The sequence below is a fragment of the Chelonoidis abingdonii genome, chromosome 1 (assembly GCF_003597395.2).
Source record: "Chelonoidis abingdonii isolate Lonesome George chromosome 1, CheloAbing_2.0, whole genome shotgun sequence".
NCBI lineage: Eukaryota > Metazoa > Chordata > Testudines > Testudinidae > Chelonoidis > Chelonoidis abingdonii.
In genome coordinates, this window is record NC_133769.1 from 107,422,993 (window position 1) to 107,432,114 (window position 9,122).

Consider the following 9,122-nt stretch of genomic DNA (forward strand, 5'->3'; position numbering starts at 1 on the left):
ACTGGGTGCTGAGAAAGTCCCTGTTAACTGAGAAGTCCCTGCTAAGGGAAATCTTAGTTTCAGTAGAACTGTGGGGGGGCATGGCCCAATCTCTTGGTCTGCGCTGTGTGTCTAGCTCAGCAAGATGGGAGTGGAGGGAAGCCTTCTCTGGCAGGGGGGTTTATTCTCAGTGGTATCCCAGCATAGTGACAATCTTGAGGGAGTTTCTGTGGCCAAACCCATCACACCGCCAACGGAACTTTTTAATGTCCCGATCGGCAGTGCTGACCAGAGCAAGGCAACCCAGCGCCTTACATGCCGTGACCCAGTACTGGGTCATAACCCACAGATTGAAAAACACTGCTTTAGACCATTTAGTTGACAATCTCAGCCAGGAGAGGCTTATTGCTAGAGGAATTTGTATATTGTTTGTCAATATGAGCAGCATTGGCAGAGCTCTTTAAAGTTCTGTGTATTGCACCTGCAACCAACATGCCTGGCTGTAGCCAATGTTTATAGTTAGCTTTCATGAACAATAATATTCTAAAAAAGATAAACAATTTTATCTGTTGTCAGGAAATGTCCTTAGTTTTATCAAGTTACTGTGATGAGCACATTTACTAGATATACTTGGGATGAATAATATTGAAATGGATAATCATAATTACAATCAAAGAACAGGGCTCGCCCTAGACCAAATGGCACCTCAGGCAAGAAGCATATTTGGCTTCTCCCCTTCCATTTGTTAAACTTTTGAATACCTTATTTTTTATTGCATTTGTATTGAAAACAGAGAATATTAGGGAGAGCAAAAGCCTATGTTCCACGGTCTTAGAAAGTCATCAAACGTTACATATTAAGCATGATAAAAGAAGTAACAGTATTTCTTTTATATTGTTGCATAGATCAGGGTTTGATAGATATCTCTGGCGTCTCATTAAATAACATCCTTTATTAACCACTACTTACACTCTTCAAGTCTTAAAACACAAGTACACTTTCACAATTACACCATAAAACAAGGTTCACAATATCTCAGCTGGGCTCTCACCTCACTTCAGTTTGTTCTTATATCTCACTGACTGACTAGCAATGCCTTGCCCCTTATATACCCATGAGAGCATAGCTGATAGCATTCTAGGAGGATTCAAGGAAAATACAGTTCTCAGAAAGTTTGGAAGATTCCATGAGATTCTACAAAGGTCTAGAACATTCGAGGAGGCTAGTGAAAAATTAATCTACATATGGAATAGCTGAAACATTTTACTTCAAATATTCTATTTTCATAGCACATCAAGACCGACCCCCAACCAAGGCCAGCACCCTAGGTGGTCGCCTAACTCTAAATCCAGCCTGGTCAAAGAGGAATCATTTTTCACTTTTTACAGCAAAATCAAAGCCATTTCCCCACTGCTATGCCTATGAGAAATCTGGAAAATTGACTTATTTTCATTGTATTAATGCATACAAGGAGATGAACAATTATTCTGACCACTATTCAATTAGAAATGCTTGACACTTTATATCAGTAGATAATAGACACACTTGCAGGGCTTTGGAGTGGAGCCTGGAGCTGGAGCGCGGAGCCGCTCCGGAGCAGTGGAGTTGCAGGTTTTTTCCCGGAGCTGGAGCGGAGGCGGCGCACAGCTCCAAAGCCCTGCACACTTGCTTTGCTTTTCAGGGTTAGTTTAAACAATTCTTCTCTTATGTTAGGAGGCCTGACATAGTGAAAACTGACATGAAGTTTACCATAATGGATTTCTTGCTGTTGTAGAGCTCTCTTCTTCCAGCCTATAATAGGGACAATTAAGGCATTACAACATTACAGCTCCACCTAAGGAGACAAAAGGTCCTGTGCCTAATAGCTGAGTCCTAATTGTAAAGCCTCAATCTAATCCATTTTCCTCCAGTTTTTCTATATATCTGGTCCCTGGAAGCATGGTGTGACTGCTTGGACCCCCAGTTCTAGGTATAGCTTATATATTTGAGGATAAACTATTATTATATTTGAGGATAAACTAATATTAAAATTGTTTAGATGCCAATTGTTGGGAAAATACTGCACGCTTATTTATTCCCCACAAGCTGTTACAACCAAACAAACAAAAATCTGTTTAGAGCCTACTATGTCACATTGTTTCAAATTTTATCATTTTAATTATCAATAAAAGGAAAGTGTTTCTTATAAATTCAGTTGATATGGCTACAAACCAGACAGTCATGTTAACCATATGAATTGTCATGTGATTCCAATTAAGTTTAAAATTGCCCTCTTCTAAACAGGGAAGTCATGTCAGTGTCATCGCCATTTTGTTACGTATTAAAATTCTGATTATATTACTTGCTTGACTCCTTTCCACACACACAAAAAGCTATAATAACTTAAGTATTGTGCATCTAACCTAGATTGGAAACACTCATTTATACAGCTGTTAATTTTCCTTGCCACCATGAACAGTCTTAAAATTAGACTATTCTAAATTATTTGGAAGACCTTTAACTTTCTGTCATAGGGTTACCATCTGCTGCAGCTTGAGTTCCAGTTATCCTTACTAAAGAAACAAAAGCTGATGTTATCACAAAGCTACCTCCTACAAAGCTTTGGATGTGAACAATTCCAAAACACAAATTAAAGCAACTTGTCAATATAGAAATTGGAAGAGTTTAAAATGCTGAAATATTAAAAACAGCTCATTTTGCTAGGCTTCCAGTGAAAGGGATAATTATTGAAAGGATATCTGAGATCCTTGTGTGGAAAGCAAGGAAATTATTAGCAACAACAGTTGAATACCACAAAGACAGGGTAAATAGAGTTGGTGTGAGAATATTTGTTAAAACTAAATATAGATAACTATTTTGGTATAACAGTGGGGTCCTATTAGGATCAGGGCCCCACTATGTCTTAGACGTGTAGGAAACCACCATTTAAAAAACGTCTCTGCCTTGAACAGTTCAATAATTAAAGATAAGATGGAACAAATAATTGGAGGAGAAAGGACAGGGATTGGGGATAAGAATAACGATAGGAACTCCTGGATACATGGACTAGCCATGTGCATAATTAGGACCCATTCCTGCAAAGAGTTATGCACATGAATACTTCCATTTGGTACTCCCATGCATAATTCTGCCGGAGTGAGACCTTCCCTACATGGTTTCCAGTAATTTAGAGATTTAAGATCTAGATGAGCTGCACTCCTGAGCTTTAAATTAACTGACAGAAAATCTTGGATGATGATATGTTGTAAATCAGACAATTAGAAGTGGTATCCAACGGCCATGATCCAGAAAGCCACCACCCTTGTTTTCACTCTAGATCAGAGGTGGGCAAACTACGGCCCGCAGGCCACATATGGCCCGCGGGACTGTCCTGCCCAGCCCTTGAGCTCCTGGCCGGGGACACTGCCCCCAGCCCCTCCCCCACTGTACCCCATCTCCCGCAGCCACGCCACCACGCGGGCAGCAGGGTTGCACACTCCTGCAGAGCAGAGCGGCAGCGTGTCTAGCTCAGGCCAGGCGGCGCGGCTGCCAGACATGCTGCTCTGAGCGGCATGGTAAGGGGGCTGGGGTGGGGGGGTTAGATAAGGGACAGAGGGTCCCGGAGGGGCAGTCACGGGACAGAGAGCAAGGGGCAGTTAGATGGGGCAGAGGTTCTGGGGGGCAGTCAGGGGATGGTGGCTGGGGGAGTTGGATAAGCATGGGAGTCCTGGGGGGGAGGCCTGTCGGGGGCAGGGGTGTGGATAGGGACAGGGAACAAGGTGAGGTCCCAGGGGGCCTGTTAAGGGGTGGGGTGTAGATAGGGGTCAGGGGACTGGGAGTAGGAGGGTTGGATAGGGGGTGGGGTCCCGGGGTGGTTAGGGGCGGGGGGTCCCGGGAGGGGGCGGTTGGATGGGTCGGGGATTCTAGGGGGGGCAGTCAGGGACCGAGAAGTGAGAGGGGGCGGATAGGGGATGGGGGCCAGGGTGTTTGGGGAACCACAGCCTTCCCTACCTGGCCCTCCATACAGTTTTGTAATCCAAAAAGTTTGTCCACCCCTGCTCTAGGTGCTTCTGCAAGACATACCTCTGCCACAATACCGATGAAAAATCAGCTGGTTTTAGGGATGGCTAGACTGAGGAACAAATGGAGTTAGCTGTCTCCATTTTATGTATAATGAGAGAGAAGTAAATGTATCTTTTTTAAAAAATTATGTGTAATTTGATTGTATCCCTCTTTCCCACATCACCCTTCTTCATATGTCACTGCCTGGTTAGATTGTAAGGTATTTTGGGCAGGGACCATGTCAGTGGCCCTGACGCTGATTGATACTCTGGATGCTACCATAAATTAGATTTGCCATTTTCTGTAAATTATCTTTCTTTTCACTAACTGCCTATGCTAGGCAAAACATTGAGTACAGTATGACTATTTGGGAGACATTTATCTCATCAACAAATATGCTAACGGACAGAGCCTCAGCTGGTGTAAATTGTCAGAGCTCCATTGACTTTGGTGGAGTTATGACAATTTACAACAGTTGAGGATCTGCGCCATAAGTTTAGTAGGGGAAGAGAGTAAGTGTTGTCCAATGATTTAGAGGACAGAATTGCAAGGCAAGTGTTCTTTGGCTGAGGCAGGTCCATAGATCCGTACTGGGATTTTCAGGGTGTTTGCAGCTTCAGAGGCAGTCAAACCAGTCAATCATAAGCAGAGACTAAGTTTCTCCTGATATTGGTGGATGCATTTCAGCAAATGGAATAATATTGTCAGGGGTGTGTACCAAGGGGGTATTTGTTGAGCTAGCACTCTCTTGCTTTGAGGTACAGCAGCACATTTTTACCTTGCAACTACAGCAAGGCTCTAGCTCTAGCATGGGAAGCAAACCAAAAATATGGAGTGCTGGATGGCGTTGGTGGGTTAGAGGGCCTCATTCCAACTTGCAGCTTCTGGTCATAGGCACTGACATTGTACAGGCACTTTTCCCCATAACTGAACTTGAATGGCTGTTCTTGACTACAAGCAGAGCCAAGTTCCGAACATGGACTATGGGGTTCTTTCTTGATTTTCACTGGGAGACCATGAAAAGCCACTCAGTGTCAGCAGTCCATTCAAGACAACAGCTTCCCTATGGATCACAGATTTCGCCGCCAACTCTCTGAACCTTGCAATTCTTTCCCGCCTTTGCCTGCAATGTCAAGGGAAGGACACCCAGTATACCAATGCCAGATGTCTGAGCCAAACATCCCTTTCCTGCCTCAAGGTTTTAAGCAGGAGTACCATGATCCAGTCTATGAACACAACGCCATGGTTGGCAATGCAGCCAATCAAAATTTCCCCCTCCTCTGATGATTAAACAGGAACCTAGAGATTTTGCTTATGAAATCAAAAATATGTTCCACGTGTGCATTTCCTCTTATTGAACCTATGGAATCAGATATAGGCATGTTTTTTTCCCCCAGGCATACCATTTTTCTGCAAGTTCAGGAAGGAGGAACTGAAGATCTACCTCCTCCATAGGTCAGAAGAGAAGCAAGGACAAATGGGTAGCATCTGCCAAAAACAGTTCATATAGAATAGCAATCAAAGAACAGTGCCTCTAAGGCAGTGGTTCCCAAACTGGGGTTTGTGAAATGTTACAGGGGGTTCTTGGGAAAAAATTCTCTAATGGCAGACAGAGCTGTCCCTTGGGATCCCAGGCAACACAGGGCCAGCAGCCCAGAGCTCCGGGGACTTCCAAGAGCTAAGCAGATCAAAGCAAGCATATCTATCACACTGAGGAGATTTAAACTTCAAGATGCCTTATAAGAAATTGAAAGGGAGGTGAATTTTTTTTTGCTATTTTTAAAATTAAATAGGCTGCTAGTATTGTTTTTTAAACTATTATGAAGAACAAGTTTAAGCTTTGTTGTAATGTGCATTGTTTGCCTGGACTGCTCAAGACCCGAATGTTGTGTAGGAGGAACTCTTTGAGTTGGCTTCTTAAATACCTTCATGCTGTTTCACATCTGATACTTCTTGATGAAACTTAGGAGCCTTGTCTTATAACAGGCTTAATCAAAGTGATACACGCTGCAAAAGTGAGGTCTTGGAAGAGTGTTGCCATTTTCATAATGTAATAAAATACTGTAATGATAAATAATAGTGTGTAATAAGCATGTCATAAAAAGAAATGTTATACTTCCAAGATCACTGCTTTTATACTTTATCCTCAGGTAAAGGAGAAAATCCCTGGAAATATTCATTTTTAGGAGGGGGTTCACGAGACTTGACATTTTAGTGAAAGCGGTTCACGGGTGGTTAAAGTTTGGGAACTACTGCTCTAAGGTGAAATTTAAACTGCCAAAGCTTATGCATCCTAGACACTAAAACAGTGATGAGCACTATAGAAGTGCATAGACAGAGAAATTTTTTGGTGCCCTAGAAATCCCATTTTTATGTCACCTATATATTATAAGCATTTTTATATTGCACTTATACATGCAGTTGACAATGTCTCACATACGCAATCCAATCTGCCTCGAGAATTTGTTGTTACATTTTGACACAGACCTAAGTATTGTGTTGTTCCTGGTGCTGCTCAAATTCCATACTACTGGAGAAGAAATTATTTTCTGCTTTGCGTGGTTATGTATTTAAGTTTTAAGATTTTTTGATTTTTTTTAATTTCTTTTAAGGACTATCTCAGAACTGCTTTCCGGGATTTGGAGGTGTATTGCCAAGTCTGCTTTTCTTAATACTGTTTCCATCATCTATAAAGTGTGTGTTTTGGAGAAAAAAAAATGAGCAGTCACTATTTGTTCAGTGTATTTCTCGTGTACTTTTCTACAGAACAAAATCATTTTTTTCTTTACCAGAGTTCAGACAATAGCATTTTTGCTAATTCTGTTTTTATTAGTACAGTCATAGCTCAGATGAAGATATTACAATAAATGTTGAACTAATAAAAGTGTTTAAAAAGTCAGCTTGTTCAAACATGTTTTGATCAAATTGTCAGTGTCCAGAATTAAGAATAGGAGGAGAATTCTATGAAGTTTCCTTAGTATAACACTTGGTGAATTTAAAAACATAACAGGCATAGCCAAAGAATTTCAAACCAGCTAACATTTGTTTTTCATTATATCTTTTAAAAAAGAGATTACACTAGAAATTTGCTTTTGTGAATGTATTTAACTGTGAAGGGCTGATATGCCAGAAACCTTTTATTTGCCAAACGTGGTGCATATTAACACATAGCTAAGTCAATGGGATATCAGCAGTTTTTTATTTGCTTCAAACTATGAAAAAAAAATCTGTTGAGGACATATCAATTTCTTACATGTAGTTTTGCCAGAGTTTCCTTTGTAAGCATGGATTTAGAGGACTTCATGGGGGGGAAAAATGAATCTACTTGCTGACCTTTTCAGCTTGTCTATTGGACCACCTTAGTAAAAACAATTGTTGCCCCTATGGAGGATCAGATGACACCATGTCTGGGAAATTTCCTTGGATCAGCTTTTTGTTTCTGTTTAATTTACTTCTTAGTTGTATGGCTATTTTATTTCTGTGCTGATTATTAACGAAGCACTGTATCTTGAGAACGGTAACATTTGTATAAGATTATAAAATATATATATGAACAATTGCAAGTTACAGTAGTATTTGCCAGTTTACTCAGCTTGTGCAAACAATTTGAATTATTGATGTTTCATTCTGTTGTTGACTAGAAGTTCCATTTTTATGCAATATAAGAATTTCAGTGCCAATTTAGTTTTCCATATTATTGTCGTTAGGGCATGCAGATCACAAGACGTGCTGATGGTATATTTGATCTTTCTGGTGCTGGAGACACAACTTTGATATTTTCTGTGTAGATGCAGCTTTAGTACTTCTAGTTGGCTTAAGTCCCTCTAAGATTAGCTTCTCACCAACACACAAGCTCACCTTAAAAATAATTTTTGAAACAGCTGTCCTGAACCTGGACAGCACTTCACTTTTGTGTGTGTGTGCGTGTGAGATCATGTTCTGCCTTCAGTTAAGTGCACATATTATCTACTTTACTTTGACCCATAGCTTGTATCAGTTTATAATTATCCAATAAAGGGGATGATAAGAAGCAATAATTCAAACCATTTACTGAGTAAACTTGGATATTATCCCACATTTATTATATATCTTTCCACTGGAGTTTATTCATTCTTTACTTATTAGTAGGAATTAGTGTTTCAGATTTGACCTAGAGATGGAAGAACTAGTTCAGATAAAATAAAAAAACACCTTTTAATAGGATTTGAAAATATTTGGATAATTTTCCTGCTGCTTCTATGTTTATTTCATTTTCATTGCCCTCTGTACTTCCTGGGGTATGTCTACACTAGGGGATTATTCTTATTTTACATAAACCAGTTTTGTAAAACAGATTGTATAAAGTCAAGTGCATGCAGCCGCACTAAGCACATTACTTAGGCGGTGTACGTCCATGTACTGAGGCTAGCGTCGCTTTCCGGAGCGTTGCACTGTGGGTAGCTATTCTGTAGCTATCCCATAGTTCCCGTAGTCTCCCCCGCCCATTGGAATTCTGGGTTGAGATCCCAATGCAAAAACAGTGTCGCGGGTGATTCTGGGTAAATGTTGTCACTCAATCCATGAAAGCAACGGCAGACAATCATTTCGTGCCCTTTTTCCCTGGATTGCCCTGGCAGATGCTATAGCATGGCAACCATGGGCCCGTTTAGCCTTTTGTCACTGTCACCGTATGTGTACTGGATGCTGCTGACAGAGGCGGTACTGCAGTGCTACATAGCAGCATTCATTTGCCTTTGCAAGGTAGCAGAGACGGTTACCATCCCTATTGCACCATCTGCCATGCCATTGTAAATTGGCGATGAGAAGACAGTTATCAGTCGTTCTGTACCATGTTACTGTTATGGGTGCTCCTGGCTGGCCTCACTGAGGTCGGCCGGGGGACATGGACAAAAGTGGGAATGACTCCCCAGGTCATTCCCTTTATGTTTTGTCTAAAAATAGAGTCAGTCCTGCCTAGAATATGGGGCAAATGTACTAGAGAACCAGAGAGCACAGCCACTCCGTGTCAGAGCCCCAGAGATCCCGTAGAAATGATGAGCTGCATGTCATTCTAGAGGGTGCCCCTGCAACAACCCCACCCGTTGCTTCCTTCCTCCTCCAAC